Genomic DNA, 23,420 nt, shown 5'->3' with positions numbered 1-23,420 from the left:
CGTCATTTTCCCCGAAATGTTTTAGCTAGTTGTTAGATTAATTTTTATTTGAGTAAACGAAAAACAAGAGCTCCGTCTTCAGTAAAACATATTGATGAATGTTAGTACACGTGACTTAAGTTTTCGATAAGAAAATGGCGGCTATCATTACCATTTCAAACAACATTTAGTCGGGAATACCAATCATTTTCATTTTTTCGGCGATAACTTTAAGAATTTTCTAAATGGCGCCTTGGTGGCGATTAGACGATCACGTGGCATCTTAATTGCCGATTAACGATACTTGTTAACAAACAGAAATCGTTAAAACACGGTTCTGTATCGAGGACTCCATTTTGAAAATTGTTTTATTAAATTGTAATGTTGTATTTTTCATTTTAATAGTTAAGTGGCTTGTTGCTAACTCGGCGGTTTGGTTATTGCGCATGATTATTTCAAAGTACCGACACATTTAAAATATTTAAATAAAATCCCCCAGCGAATATCGTCCCAATTTCAACAGAAAATAATGTCGAGCCCGAATCGTTGTTACGCTAAGCGTAAAATAGAAGAGGCGAACACGGAGACACACATGCTTTTGTTTAAAATGGCGGCAAATGGTCGCGATATAGTATTACCTTTTGTATTGGCGAGGATTTTGTTCGGCACCCCAAAAGAATAGTCGAAACTGAATGGTGTTAAGGTTCGGAGATTTCTTCGTGCGAGTATATGGGTGTACGTACGGGTAAAATCCAGGACCGTAGCTAATATTAAAAGGAAATTAAACTCACCACGTGAGAAAAACTGAACAGGCGTCGCGTAAACATTCGTCGACCGTCGTGTAAACTTAGAAAAAAAAATGGCTACGAATTAAAATCGGCGTTGTTTGTTATCCCGGTTCGAAATTCGCGACCACAAAAAATAAATTTTGGTAGACCGGATAGAGTTGCGACTACGAGCGATGTCGTACGGCGCGTCGATAGACTAGATCAGGAAGCGAACTAGACTGCAGGCGGACGGCTGAGTCCTGCGATTTTCTGCGAAGGCCCGGCCGAAATTGCAATGCGTCTCAAGGCCACGAGCCGTTCTTACGTAACGAACCACCGTCGCAGGTAAAAAAAGTTTCTAGGGTCCGTTCTCGGACGGTGCGGTACAAGGGTGGGTCGTACTGACCCGAGTCTCGCATTCCGCACGTATCATCATCAACGACGATTTTCTACGGTATAACGAAAATTCGATTCTGGTGCTTCTATAGAGAAAAACATTAATATTTTATGATTTATTCATTACCATTAACATTTACGTCTATATTTTAAATTTACTGTAATATTACTGTTATATTTTCATTAATATATTTTATATTATCCATATGTGACAAATTACTAACACTAACATATGCCCCTCTATTCACACATATTAAGTAGTTATCATAATATCCATAATTTAGTTAATTACTGGACAAAAATATATCATGTAAACGTAAAAGCCGCCATTTTGAACAACTAAAAGTGCGAATAGAAACGTTTTGAAATTTAATTTTAATTTCATCGTTTAAATCCTCAATATTATAATTCATGAAGTTTGGAAAAACTATTAGGTACTTGCAAGTATTCTGATATTTTCTTCATTTTAGAACGACATTTATGAAAAAAAAATGGACGCATATAAATTAAAATATTTCCATCGTTTTCTAAAACGTTTTCCCATCTCTCTGGCAACAGTGTCGAAAAAACGATGTTAGTTTGGCAGCGATCCAATCATCGATTCATTTTTCCTTTAACTTTGCGTCTGTTACTCGCTATTGCTTGGTGGTCTCTTTTGCAACACTACGTCGATTATTTTATTCAATCAACGTCGGTAGAGTATCTGCAGTAACAGTTCTATTAAGTTTTAGCAGCTCGTAATATGGATGATTCTTCTTGATCAACCCATATTTTTTAGTAGAGATTGCTCGACATTCAAATGCCATTTTTAGTCAATCTGTACCATTAAAATTAATTTTTCAACCTTTCCTATTTATTATATTGAATGTAAATGTCTGAAAACAGTTGATTCATTTACTGCTAAGCTGCTTGAAAGTTGTATCAGAATTTGAGCTGGGATTTCGACTAGTAGATCTAGCAATTCATAACATTGACAACAAGGATGTTTTGAGAATGGAAATTAATATTGAGGGAGAAACTTGACAATAAATTTGATGGAATATCATTCAGACGCAGTTGTACGAATACATCAGTACAATCGGTAATAGTTATATATTAGGAATGTTATTTTAATTTTTAAGCAATTTTTTCCTTGCCGCCACCGATATGGCACTCCGCATGCCATATCATCCAAGAAGTATTCAATACTATATCAAAATATTTATGGTGATGGTGATATTTATGAATATGTTAAAACCTTCAATTATTTAGAGCAAACAATTGCAGTTTAATAGCTCCCCAAGCTAGCCCGATAATCCATTCATGACAATGGCCATCGAGGTCAAATTGCACCTACACCCTAGTCATTAAACTTCTACAAAATGGATAATAAAGTGGTTACCGAACCTAATATTGGAATAGCTAAATTTAGCACAAATCATCTTAAAGGGTCCATTTCATTCAAAAAGATGAAAATCCGAAAACAATTTTAATAATTCTAGCTATGCTATTGTCATTTAGTATGAAATCTTTTAACGTTTAACGTAAAGAATTTTGTTTGAATTTATATTTTAATTTTGTTCTTTCAATGTTACTGCTAAATAATTAACTAATTTGAGGGATTCTAATAAAGAACAATTTTAGTTATGTAGTTAAAATAATAATAGGCAATTGGGAGATCGTGATTGGGGGACTTGATTGAGCACGACTAAAAAACAAATTTGTCACAGTTTAACTTTCTAAACTAACATTGAAAACGTCAAATTCAATCAACACAATGAGTACATTAGTGAAAGTTTTTTCTAAAACTACTTTAGTAAAATGTAACAGTAAAAAAATACATAACAGTGTCATTGAAACAATGTCAATTGTTCACATCACCAAGGCCTTTATAATGTTTACAGTTCAATTACCTAAATTAAAGATACATGTTATAATATACCAGTCACGAATTTTCTAGTAAAATATTGAAACACTAGCAACGCTGAAATTTTAACTTACATTTTATGTTGCTAATTTCATTTGGTAAGTTAAGCTAAACAGTTCATTAGTCTAGTTTTTTTAGTAATTTATCAATGAAATTTTATGTAATAACTAATTCGTACACATCGTAATATTTGTGATAAAGTTAAACGTTTATCGTTGAACTAATGCTAAGAATGTATACAATAAACATTCGGAATAATGTATTTGATAATGTAATTGATTTTATGTTGTAAAATTTTATAACTAAAAGTAACTTTGAAAATTTCAAGCTCTGGAATGTTTTTAGAATAGCGATTACCTTTCCACTTCATTAGAATCATTGTCCACTAAATAGTTTTTAATATGTCGTGATGAAAGGTGTTTCGTTTTGATGGAAAATGTTTTTTTTGTTATGTAAACCGGCTAGTTTTTCACGCATATTTGCATACTAGTTGGTTGTTGCCATTCATTTATTATACAAGACAATTTTTACCAGTTTTTTTACCACCATCGCCCATTATGTATATAAAGAAACAAGAATAAGCCAATAATATTTATTACGTAGAAATATAAAGCAAATAAAATACAAGTTGATTTTGCTTTAATTTTTATACTTCAAAGAAACAATGTTTAAGAACCTTTATTTCTGACTCATGACTGGTCTCCTTACATGAGTCCGAAAGATAACACGACTGATCGGATTGTATAATTACTTTTTCCAAAAAAAAAAACTCAAATAGACGATATACAAAAGAAATTTTAAATCATCAATATTTAATTCATTCAAAATTTGCTCGCAATATATATTTCTCCTTATTTCGTCTCCTTTACCAACTAGGGGTTTATCTGCACTGAGCCTACAGTTTAACGCGGGCTCCGAACCACGGCCCTCGGCATTAAGCCTACCGACTAGCGAGTGACCAACTTTAGAAATCATCCCAGAACATAAATTTAAAACCATGACCCAGCAGGATTCGAACCTTCGGCTATCGCAATTATAATTATAACTTACTACAATAATTAACTTATAATTTACTGCATTGTTTGTAGAAATTACTATAATTTTGTATAAAATCGTAATATTGCCAAAACGATTTAAAATATTACTAGACAAAATAACCGAACGATAACCCAATAAATTTTATACTAATTCTAAATTTTATCTTATCTTATGAATTAATAAGGTACAATAATATGCAATAAAGCCTAATCTAATTTTAAAAGGTATTATATATATTGCAGTTATTAGTTTCGAATTTTCTTAATGTTCATCAGTATCTGATATACCGGTGTGATATACATGATCAACCAAAATATAAAACAGTTATTTTAATATCATATGAAAAGCAACAATCCTCAACTATAAACATTTATTTTCAGTTGGTTTCAATAATTTTCGGTATGCCAACACTCAGAATAAGCAACGACTTTTCAGATTTTTCCAACTTTTGGAAAATATCAAATCTTAATAATCCTTCTACAAAAATAATTGTCATTTCCATTTTTGCTAATAAAAAATACAAAAATAGATTCAAATTAAATTCGAGGATTTTTACGAGCCCATAAAACGTTCCTCGTGCGAGACTTGGACATTTTGACGTCACCGTCTTTGCAGCGTTTTATCGACAAACTTAATAAATAAATGGTTCCATTGAGTCTTCAGTTGTACATCGTTTATCATGAAATACGGAACACCAAACGGATTTTAATAAGTGGTGTTTTAACCAGGATGTAGTAATGCATCAATTCATTTCCGTTCCACGAAATATTAATAAAAGAAAATAGTGGTTTGCTGTCGTAAGAAGAAATATTCAGGATGTATCGTCAAAAATAAATTTTATTGTTTTATTTATAAATGTTAATATTAAGCATAATAATTTCGAATGAATCCTAATATTGCACCACATATTTTCCATGCCAACCGGATAAAAATATAAGTATCACGAAACAAAATATAAAAATAAGATTTAGAAAGAAACCTATTTGCCATTCTTAATCTAAATCTAACTTCGTATATCTCACGTGTACAACAGAAAGCAAACAGGAATATTCTTCAATAGAAATAGGAGTTATTTGGAGTTACAAGAAAAAGACACTCATTTCACCATACAATATTCTATAAAATATTAATCATATTCAGTATATGATAGATGATTTCTACTAATTTAGTATAAAATATCTAAAGATAAATAATACTTAGACTATTTAATAATGGCTCTAACGTCATTATAACATATATTGTTAGAAAATTACGAAAATCTGTGATAAAAATAAAAACAAATATGCACCATATAACATCATGTTAGATAAAAAGCAAGACACATTAGAACTTTAGCGACCTTGAGGCATGTCGAATTTTACATCGTAGAATAACGGTCTACAAAATACCCAGAAATATAATCCCAGATGTTGAACACGGGCGGGGTTCCAGCAGCGCCAACTAGAACCCGACAACGAATAGCTGGCGGCAACCCTGAGACGTTTATCTGGGATGTGATTGAAGGGTATTTCGGTCATTCAGTGCTCAACCCTCGTTTGGTTTAGACGTGCCACCATCGACTGCCCAAGCCTCGTCTCCAGGTAACACCGCTGCCATCCGTTTCATCATTTGTATTTCTCACATTTTTTTTATATAGCCAATAAATAACGGTCACGTAATGTAAACACCACTGTTTCATTTCGTTTTACCTCCATTCACCGAGCCACATCATTTACCCTAAAGAACCAAAATAGAACAACTATCTGCTTAGTCGGAATATACTCTCAGTTTGATCTAAAATCAAAGAGGTTGATTTATAAGACAATTATAAAGCCAATTTGGACCTATGGGGTGCAAATATGGGGTTGCACTAAAAATTCAAATCAACTAGTCATCCAACGCTGTCAAAACAAGGTTCTTAGATTGATTACCAATGCTTATCGCTACGTAACCAACGAAGAACTGCACGATGACCTGCAAATCAAATGGATTTGCGAAGTTATCCAAGATTTCGCCTTGAAACACGAAAGAAGATTACTAAATCATACGAACGTGGAAGCTATACAACTGGTGGACAGCGTGCAGGATGTCAGGAGATTGAAGCGAACCAAACCATACGAACTTATATAAAGTGTATACCTTTAGTGTAAGCTATAGTTATAAGTTATTATAATTTTATAATTTATAATTGAAAAATTTTATATTGATGTATTTTCTCGCACTCGTGTTGCTTGTGAATTAATCTGAAGTACAAATGAAATGTAGTAATAAATTAATTTATAACTAAGCGTATCTGATAAACATGTTATAAAAAAACTAACATATGAACACCATGCCACTAATGACAGAGGCATTTGGCTTACTAGTACCTTACTGCACTACATTATCTATCACGATGTTTGTTGAAACACATCATCTGGTTTTAGATCTTTGGAGAAACGCCGATTTCAAACAACAACCTAAATAATCACAGATGCACAATGACGATCGTCTTCGAAATAATTGATGACACTTATTAAATTTATTGACCAAAATATCGATTGTTTTGAAAGGCTAATTTGTTGGAAACAAAGTTGGTGTAAATCTAAATTATTTAATAGCGATCAGAAATTAGAATTATCCATAGATGACCATATTAGATAACCTTTAAAATAGAAAACAGCTTCGAAAATGAACAAAATCATTTTATTGCTAATATTGATACACTCAATTTGGAAAAAATAAGATGATCTGCTTTTTTACAGAAAGATTTGACCATTATAAGGAGCATTTATTACGAAAGACGATTTTGGGCCGAATATGGTTTATTTAGCAGTTTATATAGCATGCCTTCTTTTTTATACGTTTAATAATTTACTTAGTTAATTTATTTCTGTCATAAACTTGAGGCATTTTTCTTTTATATCATCTTATCTTATTGTAAGCTACTATTTTACATCGGAAACTGTGTGAAAGTCAAATTGGCATCACAAGGAATTTTATCAAATAAGGGCAATAAAAACCATATGAAATAGAAATACATTTAGTAAATATAATAGTAAATACATACATATATTTAGTAAATCTGAATATATGAACCCGACGGATGATTTAAACGATTGACATCGTTTTTTGTTATGACGACTAAATAAGACTTCATCTTCTCGACAATTTTCTATCAAAATCTTCCGATATATCCTATATGTTAAAATATATTTTCAAAGACTATTAGAAGAGGCTTAAATGCTACGGGACTAGGAAACAAAAAACATATTTTGTTTTTGTTTAAATTATATTATTTAAAGAGTGAACTACTAGACTGAACTGCTACGGCAGGACTATAGATACCTGACTAGCAATGTAATCTGAAGTCACCTTTATAATAGTAACATCTAGTTAGTCCAAATCCTATGGGCTAATCTACTTATTTGACACGTGGCGTTTACTTTGTGTAAAGGGGATGTATCTGAAAATATAGTTCAGAAGAAAATAAAAATTATTTTTAAATGACGCCAATAAATTTTAAGGAATATCTAAACAGATAGTAGAAAATATACATGTTTGGAAGGCTAATTATATAATGCTGGGGTTGTAGAGTAAAAATAAAATCTTGGTTTATATAATAACAATAATCTTGTGTCAATTTTTTAAATAGAAAACGGATTTTGATAAAAACAATTTTCTTAAAACCACCTTTTCAAAATAAATATACATCGTAGCGTTTTCAATTGACATCTCGTTGTACATAGAGTTTCTAAAATTGATAAATAATTATGTTTTCATTAAACAATTTCAGTTCAATCTGTGTAATAATAAATAGTAATGATAGGCGTTTCGACAGAAAATGTGAGAGTGATAATGAAAAAGTAAGATTAGATACTAACATTTTCTTTTAAATGAGCTGCAATTTTCGCGAAATATAATAGGAATTTCGAAAGGACCGTTATTCGATTCTTGTACCAAAACATCAGCCAATTGCTTAAATGGGATGTTGGAGATGGAAATCTACTTGTCACTGTTCTAAGCTCTAAAAAAACTCTCCATTTAGATTCAGTAATACTGAGGTCTGGCGATTGTACTGGCCAGGAAAGATGTTTGATGATATTTTGATACTGTTCTAGCCAAGATTGAACCGTTTTGATATGTATGTATGTGTGTCTAATCTTTTTCCACTAACTAACACCATTAATATTTTCTGAGATGTATCTTACCATGTTTTGTGTATTCTGTCAATACAGTGGATACTGTCGCTCGTTAAACGTAATCTCTGAAATTGCATGTTTCCCCGATCGCCTGTTTTAACCACCGCAAAAGAGCATTCAATACAATGACTTTATTTTAATTAATTTGTTACATTGTTACTAGTCGTTGTCGGCTAACCCACAATTCGTCTTTTCAGTAACTTAAATATATTTATATATCTTAGTCTCTAGTGTAATAATGTGTATTAACAATATTAAATGTTTTTCTCTTGCTGTTTTTCTATTAAATACACTTCACTACACTACACTACACAAAATCAAATGATTTGATTCTTTTGTTTGTCTCCTGTTCTGGTGTTATCCCAGAGTTGTATTACTTCGATACTGACATGAGAAAGGAGTCTGTCCTTATCTCCTCATAAATATTTTGATTACGTGAGTGACAGTCAGTATCTGTAGGTTTCGGTAAAAGTATGTAGTATGTTGTCTTATTCTGCAATATCTCGAAGAATCTACAATACTTCTAAGGACTTTGTTATGGAAAAATTATATTTATATTAGTTTTCGCAGAACACTGAAATATAACCTTGGCATATAACTGAGCATTACATACGCGTCGTCCAAAGAGATGTACTATGTTGTATGGTATTCCTGTTATTTTGTTTATCCGCTGTAATTAAAAATGGTATAATCCTTTAAGAAACGTAAAATGATATTTTATATTTAAATATTAAAAACTTTACTTGATACGTGATGCAGAATCATCAACAAATGTCACTAATGGATATGTCATACATCTCAAAAACCATCAGTCCGGTTTACTTTAATTATTTCATTAATTTTCTTCGTTAAATAGAAGACGACTCAATAAATAGAAAAATTCGGCGCCGAAAACGGCCAAGTGGTTCCGACCCGACGAGCAATCTGAGTCCGAAAAGTCGCCGCGATAAAACACGTCGGAATTTAAAATTTAAATGCAACGACGATTGGAACAAGAATAGAAAACTGTCAGACGAAGTGACATTATCTGCAACTCGTTAGAAAATGAGATTCAGACCGTGGGCCGTTCGTTGTTCGGGTACCGCGGTTGCAATTTAATTTTAAATGTTAACGGATCCGTGGCTTTTTTCTGTTGTTGCTGTTTCGGTCGAATATCGTCTATTCTTTCCCCTTGTCCAGCTATATTAGCATACAGCTGCATATCCTACAGCGCAGAAATACTGGTGTCATAACGGGTATTTGGGCATCGTCTGCAAAATGTCAAATGTCATTGCTCTAATCTGCGCTGCATTTTTGCCTTTCTCTGATCGACGCCTTTCCCATCTTCTTGGTTCACCATCTGTCTCGTAAAAAATATCTCATACACCTACCAAAATAACATTATCCTAGTCACAATCTATGCTAATTCTCGACGAAAGAAATAAAAACAATCATCAATTTTAATAATTATAATATATTAAATCTAGATGTAAATAATGTAATTCTTTGCATGGGATATATATGAACTTGGTCGCATTTTGTAATAATGTATATTAAAATTTATATTCCTCTTTAAAAGACATTACCTTGCAAATAAAAACATTTTCAATAAAAGTTCCTTTACTCCTTTCGATACTGAATCAATTAGTTTTCCAAATAAAAAGGTTATTATGAATAATATTTATAATCCATAAATTTGTATAAGGCCATCCTAACAGTATTTTATAGAACAATCGGCAAATAAAACTGAATCTAGCCAATAAAAGTTTCATTTTTCCTCGACATAAGTCTGTGGAAAACGTAGGTGATCATCTTCGATTGCCAAAGGGAAGTGTACCAACTTCAAATCAACTTCAAATAAAGACATACTAATTCTGTGGCCTCCATGGTTCACTACTTGTGTTGCACACGGTCTGTTCGCATGCACAATAGACCACTTACAAAGGAATTGACTTATATCATCACCTATTTCCCTTTATTTGCGGAATATTTTTCAATATCCAGTCGAAATAGCTCCGTACATATTTATAGTCAAGTCAATAGAATGAAAAAGTATTTATGGAAACGCATTCTCAAACAAGGATCTCAAATAACCAAAATCAGAAATTTCTTGAAATCAAAAGGTTTAGTCTTCTTGTTTCTTTGAATTTAACAAAGTATTAGCTTACTTCAATTTCCTTCCATTTTTACATCTATGCTACTTCTAGTATTCTTCTTATATGACAAAGGCTCCATACTTTGTCTGAAATTCTATTATATACAAAATAACCATAGTTCAATTTATTTTAAAAAATCATGACTGCATCATAACCGCAATAATATTATGTTCATTACAATTCCATTTCCTTTGTTAATGACTTACATTTTATTATTAATTATAATTCGACTCAAAGTCCATTTCTCCGAATTTTTAACACATGACAATTTTATTTATTCTTTATTCACTCATACTATTAATTATTATTTCCTCTTACATATCTCATATTTTCTGGATTAGTAATCTATCTCAGGCATCGTAATTAATAGTGGTTTTATTTAGAATATGTGTGAGATGGCATGATTGTGACTATATTAATAATTTCACTTTATATAAATAAAAGGAGACAAATGATTATATTTTTATAGAATACCTAGTCAAAGATACAAGATATTAATTTGATATCTGTTTTATTTGGAAATAGTACTGCTACTTGATGGTATGAAAAATATAATAACTTCATGAATGTTACACACTATACATCAATTAGTAAAATAAAATAACCATAAGCTACTTTAAAGCATACTTGATTCAGTATCACACTAGTAATTAAATTTAATTATTTACTTTTTGTTCATTTTTTCTTTGCCTTTGACTGTATACCCTAGCCTAGGGATGTTGGTCACCGAATAAATATCGATGTTTCGATATATCGATATTTTAAAAAATATATCGGACAAAATAAATATTTATATTTTTTTGCAATACGTGTAAAAATATCAATACTTATATTTAATATATATTTAAGAATAAGTAAAAATAGTGAAATATTAGCCTAAAAAAATAAATATTATTTCCAAATTTCTTAAAAAGCAGTAATATTTTTGAAAAACATTTAAAATTAACTACCAAAATTTATTTATTATCCTCAACTCATATCAAGGGTCAGCCATAAAGTAAATACCAGTTTTAAAGATTTATTAAAAATGGTATGTAATTTATTCTGAAAAAATGCGGAAAAAAATATCAATATATCATGCTAAAGAATATCAGCCAAAAATATACAAATTTTTTTCACAAAAAATTGTATTATTTTAAAAGTAATGTCTGGAAGTTCCATTAAACTCCTTCGTGGGTTATCTTTAATTAATTATCTATTAATAGCTGATTTTCAAACCATTGCAAAAATAAGTTCTGGTTCATTTCTTCATGGTAGTCACATTTGGACTTAGAGAAACACTAATCCTGCACCAGCAATAAAACTATTCCTGTTTCCAGTATGAAGAACTATGTCTGCAATTAACAAATTTTATGACTAACAAAACCAATCGATAGATATTCCAACGTTTACCTTTTTCCATCAACTTTTGTTGTCTTTACACTATATTTATTATCATCTTGCCATCAGTGACCCAATGTACCATTCTGCAATATCCATGTCTCATCTAAATATACAAATTAATGTAATAATTCTTCCTTGATTTCGTTATAAGTTTTTAAAAATTGTATTCTTTTAAATTTTAAATAAAATGTCTGGAAGTTCCATTAGACCCCTTTGTGGGTTATTTTTACACCACTTAAATCCTATATTACCCAACAGTGTATAAAGGGATGTTCTACATCGCTCAAATAGCTGCATATCTTTCAGCTTTGTATGGCTACTCGCCAGAGTAACAATTTTTTCTGAAATATTTGTATTAAATTATATTTAAATTGAAAAAACTACTTACTGTTTTTATATATTTCGTATATTTGATATCTGATACAGCAAGCTGATTTTGATTCGTCGCCCGTTTCGCATAAAGATGGTTTCTTTCTGGTGAATTTAAGGTTATATTGTATATTATTTTTTTTAATATTTTAATGACCGTTTCTCTGTCAATATTCAGCTGCAACACGCTAAAAAAATTTTCAATAAAAACCGCAGCGATTTGAAATTTATTAAAACAAAGCATTAAAACAACATTTCCGGTTTATAACGCGTAATTATAACATTTTGAAGAACTAGGCAGACGTTTGATACGTCTTGTTATGTTCTTACTTTACGTTCCAACTTGACGAACAGCATTCTATCTATTTTTAATAGAATAAAATAAGAAGGAATATATTGACTGACTGTAAATCGAATTTGCAAACTTTCACAGGCACATATTGATGACGTGAGTTCACTGCTGTTTTGAACACACATATATATGATAGCTAACTTAAATCTATGTATAAATTAAATGTAGCTATGCGTCAGCTGAACTCATACCATTATGATTCTAACCCAGTTCATTTTATTTTATTAAACATGCATAAATTACTATATATACTATATACCATTGATTGAATATTTAAACAAATTATATCCTGTAGTAATTTACTGTTATCTCACACATAAAATAGTAATAAATCATGTACATATTTATATAGTACAAATACTCTATATGAATATGGATAATTGAATTAAATGAATTCGATGCCTATCACAATAATATATTTCTACAACTAAAAAATAAATTTATACCATCAGCAATAAACAAACTTCTAATCTAGATCTTCGTCTTTGAATTGCAAATTAGATCTGATTTATCTTCTGAAACATCAAATTATTATGCACCGATATCATTTTGAATACCGTTTAAGATCAAGAAATGACAGACTCTTGTCGATATTTTGAGATAAAGATTGTTAAAATCTATTTGGTTTTTTTGTTATATATTTTGAAACAAGACTTAATAAAAATGATAATAAAAATATATAAATGTACAATAACACTGTAACATAAATCAGTACTATTGAATTTCACAACGAATGAAGTTTTACCCAACCTTATTTACCCCATTACGCTCAACTCATATCAAGAAGCAGGGAAAAGTTAAATTTACTTAATTTTGAGACATTCACAACAAATTACTAACAACAAGTAATATATTGTTATCAAAGCTTTTCGCTAGGTTTTGCCTTTTATCATTTTATCGTTTTATTTCGCCAAAACATAAAATTATTTTGCTTTGGTTGTTTATTTTAAAATAATAATAATAAAAAAAATAATTAATTTAATTATAAATAATTATTAAAAAAAAATGTTTTCAAAGGAAATATTTAAGACCTAATGTTCAAATGATATTGAGATCATAAAATAAATGGAAATGTCAGGTGCATTATTATTCTTTTGAAGAAATAGTTAAGGGATCCCCATCAAGGCACATCCGAATAAAATATTTTGGCGAATCAAGTGTGATACGAATAAGTTATTGAAATACAGCTTAATAACGTTCACGTGATTTAATTTAAGAAAATTTGTGAACCCCATATCATAAGAATCTATGTTACTCATCAAATCATATTCAATTTTTCAGACCGAAAACTCCAAAAAGCAACATAAGATATCAGTACATCCGTATGCAGAATGTATACAAAATCGGTAAATAATTTAGATGACCAACTTGGGAAAATAATTTATGCATCAATATTTCTTTCATTTTGTTTAAAATAATCTCCGTCTTCACAGATCTGGTTAGTAAGATGTTTGATTGAACACTTTTGTTTTTCGTTTTCTTTTTCGACAACATTAATTTTTTTACAATATTACAATATAGTTGAATGGCTACATATTGTATACCCAAATTATCAGTCTTAGCAATTGACTATTATGAAATTATTGTTATGAAACCAGCTATTACGTTCCAAGCTAAATTTTTGATACTCATTTGATATATGATTTATATTTATTTATCTTTGTTTTATCAACAATGTACTCATTCGTAACTGTTGAAGCTTGGGCTTCTTTGAATTAATGGATTCATCACGTGAGATTAAGTAGGCAAAAGTTGATCTGTATATGAAATATATTTAGAGATCAAATAAAACATATACTAACTTATGTAACAAATTAGTTTCGTTATATTTCCTTGTCGCTTTCAGTGTCTCAGTCAGTTTTTAGTATGCTGGCCAATCATTAGTTCGATTAGTACTTTGTACATTACGACATGAGCACAGCAACTCACAAATATCCCCTTAGCTTTACATTGTCATTGGTGTTCAACATTAGGTCTATAACTATTAAGCTAAGTGTTATAAACACTTATAACATGAAATTAAACAACTAGAGTCGGTCAACCAACGCGTGTTCTTGATGTAGAATGAAAAATGGAGTAAAAAGAATAGTTCAAAACTCACCTAATGTACTCATGGTATTCGTTAAAATTGTGGAAGAATAGATTCACATAACGGCGATGTTATAATCCTTTTTATTATCCTGTTCTTTTCAAACGTTCCATAAGCTACGTAATGTACTGTGCTCAAACATTTGAACAATTAACATATTGATAGATTTAACAAATTCTGAAGCACAGTTTGTTAAAATAATACATTTCTGGTACTTTCTGGTAACGTACAAATGACTATATTTAAATTTCTTTCTCTTTATATGCATTCTTATAGTTTCCTCTTTGCCAACGAGGGTTTATCTGGACTGGACCCATTGTTTAACGTGGGCTCCGAACCATGAACCACGGTTTTCGGCATTAAGCCTAAGGACTGGCGAGTGACCAACTTAGAAATGATCCCAGAAGATATCCGGTCTTACCTAGCCTGGTTACCGGCGTGACTGGGATCATTTTCTTTGTCGGATTTTATGTTCTTGATTGGGACAATCACAAACATAAATTTACGACCATGCCCCAACAGGATTCAAACATTAGGAGAACCGTCCTGTCGCCTTTACTTCTGCGCCAACTAAGCCGGCAAACTTCTCTTTACACTAAGTTTTCCCATCAAAATACATCCTAGAATTACTATTTAGCGTATATTCATTTATTTTAATACGTCAGTCGACAGAAATCAGATAGCACATAGTGACGTCTTTTCCTTAATATCCATTAATTTTGTACAGATTTTTTAACATGACTGGTGCGAAAAAATCGGAGTTGAGATTTGCCTTTCAAATCCGTCCTAAAACCGCGACCAATAATTCAAGACTGATTGTGCAACAATCAGCCAATATGATTCTAGCTCCTGAATCCATAACGAATTGCGATGTTAGCGACGGTCCCCGTAAACGAAAAAAATAAATAAAAATACAAAACTGGTGTACGTAGCGATCGTTGACCTTTCGAAAAGTTATACCCCCGATTTTTTTTCTGTTTCTATTAATAGTTGGCCGTTCAGTTTTCGCGAACGGCGTTGCACCATTCGAATTTAGAAAAAATAATATTCCTTGGCAATGGCGACGCCGACATATTTTTGTGTTACAAGATCCGATTTGATTCCGCCGAATGTTTTTATGTTGATTTATTTATGTGGTTACTAAACAATCGATAGAAATTGAATTAATCAATTACTTGCATTGCATTATTTATATACCGCAACATGATTTATTATATTGTATCGATTGTAGAGTCATGGATCTTCATTCAGGAATACTACATAAAAATATTATCTATCTTCAAATCATACCTCAAAATGACAGATAATTTCGCTCAGGACAGCAAGTTACAATAACGATAGTGACACGTTGAGTAAAATTATATTTATAAACATATTCATAATAAAAAATATCATCATCATCACATACAGATAAGTAGCAATAGTGAAACAACAAAGTTCAAGAATAAACATTCAACAATGAAAATATTGTACTAATCTAATGAAACAGGATGGAGGATATATGGATTTGCAACTATAAATTTGTTTTTCTATTTAGTTTGAGATTGATAATTTATTAGATAAAATAAAACAAGAAATATGTCATAATAAGTTGACCCTCTATCAAAGCGAATTTTGTCCTCCGAATCTTGAGTTAACAGCTACGTTTTTGTATTAGAGTTACCTGCGCTTATAATTTTTAGAAGTGTTTAAGTACGAGTTCTCTATTGTAAAAGTTCTCAAAAGAAAAACTAGTCACCGAACAAGGATTTACCAATGTGATCTATTTCAATGTAAGTATGCTAGTAATATTTTTTTAAATAATAATTTAAAAGCTCAAAACCTCGTCAGATAAATTTTTAAGAATATTTCTTAATAGATTCAAACTTTAGGTGACATAAAAGCAAATAGTATTTCTCATGTTGGGAGTGGGCAAACTCTTCAGAGGACGGACTTCAAAAGGGGTAATACTCTATTTCTGATTACAGCTACAGTATAAAGAAAAACTTATTAAAATATTAGTGTCTTCGAGATACACATTATACTCCCTATTATGCACTTATAAACCACCTTACAAGATAGGTAATAAAATACATACTATTACTGTAATTTTATAGTTTGTTTAATAAAAAACCTTACAAGTTAATTAACGGTAAGAATAACAATATAAATTATCTTAAGTGGTGAATAACTTTTATTTTGTAATAATATTTTTTCTTCTAACTACACACACACATTTTCACATTTTTTTTAATGTTAATGTTAATTTTTTTCTTAAGATACGTGACGTGAAGAAATTAAATTAAAATAAAGGAATGGAATGATTCCTGATTCTATCTATCTTTTGCTGTCAGATTGGTATTCAGTTTTTGAAGGAACACAGCCTGGTTTAATTTGCACCTTCGATACCTAACCTGAAACTTGATATTTCATAAAACTAGAATTGAAAAGAATGAAGAATTGAATTTGTTGTTCAATTAAGTTACCATACCATTTTCGAATATATGAAATAAAGTGGAAAAACGCCAACAAGATTTTCACATAAATAAACAGAGATAATATATTTTTAAGTAACATCAAATACAATGGAATATTATAAAACGGTTGTTCATAATTAGACGTCATGCTATTTGTACTGGCACCTCTCTTGAGCTTTTCTATCACCATGCATTTCGAGTATATGGCCGAGGACGGCTTCAAAACATTTAACATATAAGTAGTTTTAGTAATTAAATAAGTTTGATAATATAATTTTCGGCATGGCGCATGTTTTCTCAATACGGACAACTGACATATAATTCAAATAATATATCAGGCAAGGGTCATATTCATATTTATTTTACTCTAAAGGTTCAAGCTCTTCGACGAAACAGTCTCACCCGAGAGATATCTGAAATGTTTAGATTTCTATAGAAGATTTTTTCTCATAATTTTTCATAATTTTTCCAAATCTCAATATAATTCTTGAAAATGTTCAGCCATCCATCAGAGAGAGGCTCAATCAGAGAGACCATTATTCAGCAACTGTTCGCCTGCTTTCTGATTTACATGTATTGATGCTCAAAAAAAAATTCTTCATAATTAACATAATTTATTCAATTTAAAAAGCTACAACCCCAATTATATGAATTAAAGCCTAAACACATTGAACGGTGTGTTTTCATATGACAGCAACTACAATAATTTAGTTACTGGAAACAAAAACTTGGCCATATTTTAAAATCCATGACGAAACTAAATTTTGTAGTATGTGTAGTATTCGCTACTAAAATCATATGAAATGATTACAGGCTTATGGCTTATATATGGCTTAATGGGTTAAAACTTGAAACGCTAAAATGAAATATATTATATCGCACCCGCTATATTTTCCAGAAATTGATCCTTCAGATTATTATTTATTTCGTCCAATGGAATGATCTAGTTGATGAAGAGCAATTTTGTTCTCTTGAAGATGTCAAAAGTTGGAACGATTCTTCAAAAGAAATCGAATTATATCAACGAAGAATCGGCAAAGTTGTGGATACTGGTGGACAGTATATCCCCGAATAAATATGTAATAGTTTTTGTGTAATAAAACGTTAAAATTTGACAGTTTTCATTTTGTACTCCTAATAATTATAATTGAAAATGTAAACCTTAAAATTCAAACATGATAAATATCTCTACAATAAATTTTCTTTAAGAAAACCCTACACCAGGAACAATAAGTACGACACAGAACCAATATAATATAAGGATGAATTATTACATGGCAGTAAAATAAATTAAATATAATAAGTTAAAAAAACAGAAGGAAATGTATATAGTATATGTAAAAAAGTGTGAAGGAGTGAGAAATTAGGAGTTAACGAAGAGTTAAATGAAGAACATACTTGAGAGGCATTGTTTTGTCTTCAGTTAATTGATGTCGCACCTATTTATGTGATATTCTATATTATGGTTCAAGTTCATGGCATTTAAACGTTTTCTTATGGTTGATTCATCAACGTATAATTCAAGGCCAATTTCCGAGCACATTTAATTAGATTTCAGGTTTTAATTACCACTCAACTGAATTTAATTACATAGTAAGTATACTCGTTAAAGGCATTTCTAAAAATTGGTAATGCAAATCCTTTTCCAAAATTGTCTAATTTCAGAAATACTTAAAAAAGTATATTACTTTATCACGTACCTAATATTAAATCATTCGCAACATATGAACCGGTTTAACTTCGATGAAATGTTTTAAAAGATGCTCAGAAGATGCACAGCAGGTACCTTTTATCTTTAAATCGTCCATAAAATATAAATAATCGCAAAAAATTAATTTTTCCCAGCGAATTATTAAAATATATTATCAAGAGGTGTTGAAAGAATTTGGTCGATATGAACAAGTAAATTACCATCATTAATATAACGACCGTTCTTGTAAACTTTCAGCAAGCAGATTTATAATTTGCTTTCAAAATAATCAAATTCATTATGGAAAATAACTTCATAAATATTATTATTTATAAGCAGTTCTATTGATTAATATTGACTGTTTCGTGCTAGATCGAATCGAACAATCTTGTATTTAAAATATTCTGATTAGGAAGCACAGTAATGTGATCAAAAAACAGTAAGACTTGAAATAAAACGTCAACAAGTTATTTTTTTTAATTTAACACAATGCCCATTATCTCAACATTTGAGTATTTTTGTTTCTAAATAATGGTCAATGTTATGGACCGGTATCAAAAGGATTTATCATGTTACTTGTTATAATCATCCAAATCAGTCCAGTTTTAGAATATTTCTGTACGCTTAAAAATAGTTGACTGATTATTTTTTCCGGGTTGTGTTATCAGAAGAAAATTTTGACAACGATAGAATCTCATCTGCAATCTTTACCTCTTATATATATATATATATATATATATATATATATATATATATATATATAGGTAATATATATATAAATATATTTTAATTTAAAATGTATAATTACTAACATGTCAAGTATTGGCTCTCATAAAAGTTATTTATTATACGAAACTTTTACTTTATGTCTTACATACTTATATCCATTTTTATCTCTTTTGATCTTTTTATTGCAGAACTTGTCACACTTAATTTGTTCGCTCGTTGCAATAAACAATTCACAAATTATTAGCTGAAAAATATATGTATGTAAGTTATGGAACGTATAGGATTTAGAACGAACATTTTTAGTTTACTATAAAATTAGTTTATTTTAACGGACGACTAGTTTTATTAATTTTAACATAAGCGATATTTTTAATTCTAAGCAAAAAAAACTCATCATATCTCAGCAATAGCAGTTACACCAAAAATCTTTTTTTTTTTCAAACAAGACCATATTCTTAGTATAAGGCAAATAGTTAAATAAAAATTCACTGATTTGGAAAACTTAAATTGATAGAGTAATTCAGTGCTTATATTAGAAAAAAGAGATATAATTTACAGACCAGACTTCAAAAAATATACAGAATAAATACGAATGCCGACAACATGATATCAGAAACCTTCGAAAACCAAGCAGGAATAAGATATGATGAAAGTTTATGCTCACCTCTGCTTATAATATTAATGGAACAACTGATAGGCCAAAATACCTACAGAAAATCTTAAAAGATGGAATATGATACTAAAAGAATATGGAATGGTAATAAATAAAAACAAAATTAAAGTTATGGTGATGAGAAAGCGAAAACTAAAAAATATCTAAATTGGGGGTTTAAGAATAGAGCAAATAATTACATTTAAGTATCGGGATATGGAAATCGAAGGCCAATAGATGGAGATGAATGCAAGAATTGAACCATGAATTTGTACTTCACTATAAATAGCAAATATATATATAAAAAGGAAATATCATCCAAAACTAAAAGGGAAGTATAAAAAAAATTAACTAGATATTGTTAAAGAGGGATAAAAACAACAGCAATGAATGAAATACGTTAGATTCATCAGGGGTGTAACAAAAACAGAAATAATCAGAAGTTTGGAAAACATCTCAATATTGATTCTGTACAAGAGCACATAGAATAGAGACAATTCAGTTAGTGTGGATATTACAGAGCACGGACGACACAAAACTGGTGAAGAGAATATGAACAGCAAGGGCGGAGAGCAGAAGAATCTGGGAAACAAAAATTTTATTTTTCGAAATGAAACTGGGACGAATGCATCAAAGAAATGCTCCAGAAGAGAGAAAAAAATCCAGTAAAGACAAAAGCTTGAGAATAGTCAGAAGAAAATGAAAGGAATTTATACATGAAGCAAGAGAACATAGATAGTTAACACAACACACCTACACCACGCGACTATCGCAACAGTAGAAGAACTCTAATGACTGTATTCTATATCAGAATGTATATTGATACGACAGAATTTATATTTGATCACAAAGTGATGTTTCACTACGTATGTATTGGTAATTATCAATTATCGCCAAAAAGTATATTGATATTTTTTTCCAAACTTGGAAAAATAATTCCAACGAAATATGGTTTCTAGAAAATCGGTATTTTGTTAATTCAAATGAAAGACAAATGCTGCTGAAATCACTGAATTGTAAAGGAAACTGATGGTAAATGTATTAAATCAAAATTAATTTTTTTTATAACATCTTTATTAAATACGCTTAGTACAATCTTAATTTACAATTAATTTATTACTACTTTTCCTATGTACTTGGATTAATTAACAAGCAAGACGAGTGCGAGAAAATGCATCAATCTGTTTTCCCCAACTATAAAGTTATAAATATTTATTAATTATTAACTTATAGCTATAGTTTGTACTAAATGTATACACTTTAGATAAGTTCGTATGGTTTTGTTCGCTTCAATCTCCGGACATCCTGCGCGCTGTCCAGCAGTTGTATTGCTTCCACGTGAGTATGATTTAGTAATCTTCTTTCGTGTTTCAAGGCGAAATCTTGGATAACTTCGCAAATCCATTTGATTTCCAGGTCATCGTGCAGTTCATCGATGGTTACATAGCGATAGGCATTGGTAATTAATCGAAGAACCTTGTTTTAACAGCGCTGTATGACCAATTGATTTGAATTTTTGGTGCAACCCCATATTTGCACCCCATAGGTCCAAATTGGCTTTATAACTATATTATAGATCAACCTCTTTGATTTTAGATTAAGTTGAGAGTATCTTCCGACTAACCAGTCTATTTGTTTAGTTTGGTTCTAATGTGTTTTGCTTTTTGTCTAACGTGATGTTTCCAATTTAACCTACCGTCAAGATAGATTCCAAGGTATTTAGATGATTCTGCTTGAGGAATCGGGCATCCATTGAGTAATATAATTAAGTTTTTATTATTTATGTTTTTATGATTTGGAGCTAGTTGTTTTTGTATTTGTAGATTCTGTTGACTGCCACTTGCATTTATAATTGTGTCGTCAGCAAAGGTTCCAAGTAGTGTTTCTTTTGTTGTTGGAATGTCAGCAGTGTAGAGCAGATACAGGAGAGGTCCTAAGACGCTACCTTGTGGAACTCCAGCCAAAATTGTTTTAAATGTTGAGAACGCCATTTCGTTGCGATACTCTATATATTATTTTTCTTCCGAATAAATATGACTTCAGCATGTTGTGATTAATATGATATGATATGCCTCCGTTTTATGAATGATTTGAAAATGAGCTTAATTTTATATGGTGTAAAAAGATATACGATGAAGGTAAGAAAAGTTATTTGGTTAGTTATGGGCAATACTTGGAAAATTAATAATTTGTAAAAAACAAAGTACTCAAATTAATTTAAAGTATACACTGTCTTAAATATATCAGTAATACATGTTCTGATTGATCAAAATTCACAGATCTTCCTGGAGATGCGTGTATTTTAAAGTCCGCATTGATCTATAAAAAGGGCATTAAAAACGTAGCTACACTATTGAAGAACATCCGATGCGGCTGTCGCAGTGTTTAAGGTGACAGTTCTGATTGTTCTTAAGGCAAGGGTGCAAAATCCGACAAGGAAATCGACCGGCAAGGATCCCAGTCACGCCAATAACTGGGCTGGGTAAGACCGGATTCATTCTGGTATCATATCCACTTAGTTGGGCACTGATTCTAAGCCCACGTTAAGCAGTATTTCCTATCTAGATAGACCTTAGTTGGTAAAAAGGAGATCCTGAATAATATATTTAGAAAAAAACTCCTAAGGAACAGTAATTTTAATGAATAAAGTCTAATTGTAAAAAAAAATAGGAGACTATTTTAGACTTGCAGAGAGAGGGACAGAGTAATTAAAAATGAAATATTTGAATTAAATTGTCAAAAATACATGTCGACGAGGCCTACGACAGTGCATACTGCTGATAACGCCTCTGTCATCGCAGAAAACACCTCGAAGTCTGGAAGCGGGGTCAAGTTCAAGTTTATCATTTCCGTCTCATTAATACAATAATAATGTTAATAATAGCGTTAAAATGGTCGCGATGCATCACCGCACGTTTTAGTCCGCACCGATGCTGTTCAAGGTTCTTCGGCTTTAATAACTTTAAAGGTCAGGATCGAACGAAACTTTTTCGTCTATCAATTTAAATAACTTGTTGGCGGCTGTCTCGCAGCAGACCGTGGTGGGAATGGTCAAGTATCACCATTTTTTTTCGTCGTTTTCTTTCTGTTGTCGTCGTCGGTGGTGCCCACGCGGCCAAAAAAGCCGTAAAAATTTTATTTGGTAAATAATTTCACAACTGCAGATGGATTCCAACAGCATAAAACTTGTTTTCTTATATAAACTCAACTTTTTTCTTTTCTAAATTACTACCATCCGTTTTTGTTTTGTATATAAGAATATGAATATATTTATCTAAAAATAATTTAACATATTTAGAGAATTGAAAAATGTTTATAA

The 23,420-nt window shown here is 30.7% G+C and overlaps 1 protein-coding gene and 1 long non-coding RNA gene across 7 annotated transcripts in view; one reads left to right on the top strand and one right to left on the bottom strand.

Annotated features, from left to right (window-relative positions):
• Positions 1-989, bottom strand: part of LOC143190838 (uncharacterized) — a 144,661-nt gene extending 143,672 nt beyond the window's left edge. For 2 of the 6 annotated variants that reach the window (XM_076395460.1, XM_076395489.1), the window contains exon 1: positions 618-989. The gene's annotated coding sequence lies outside the window, so the exon portion shown is untranslated. The remainder of the gene's footprint in view (positions 1-617) is intronic. The other 4 variants (XM_076395448.1, XM_076395508.1, XM_076395549.1 and 1 more) reach the window with 3 other exon arrangements.
• Positions 1-23,420, top strand: part of LOC143190964 (uncharacterized) — a 257,772-nt gene that overhangs the window by 47,894 nt on the left and 186,458 nt on the right. The window lies entirely within an intron of this gene.

The sequence above is a fragment of the Rhynchophorus ferrugineus genome, unplaced genomic scaffold (genome assembly GCF_030347505.1).
Source record: "Rhynchophorus ferrugineus isolate W39M unplaced genomic scaffold, kcgeb_rfMv2 rfM1, whole genome shotgun sequence".
Classification (NCBI taxonomy): domain Eukaryota; kingdom Metazoa; phylum Arthropoda; class Insecta; order Coleoptera; family Curculionidae; genus Rhynchophorus; species Rhynchophorus ferrugineus.
Note: the sequence above shows the minus strand (reverse complement) of the source record. Positions and strands in the feature narration are given on the sequence as shown.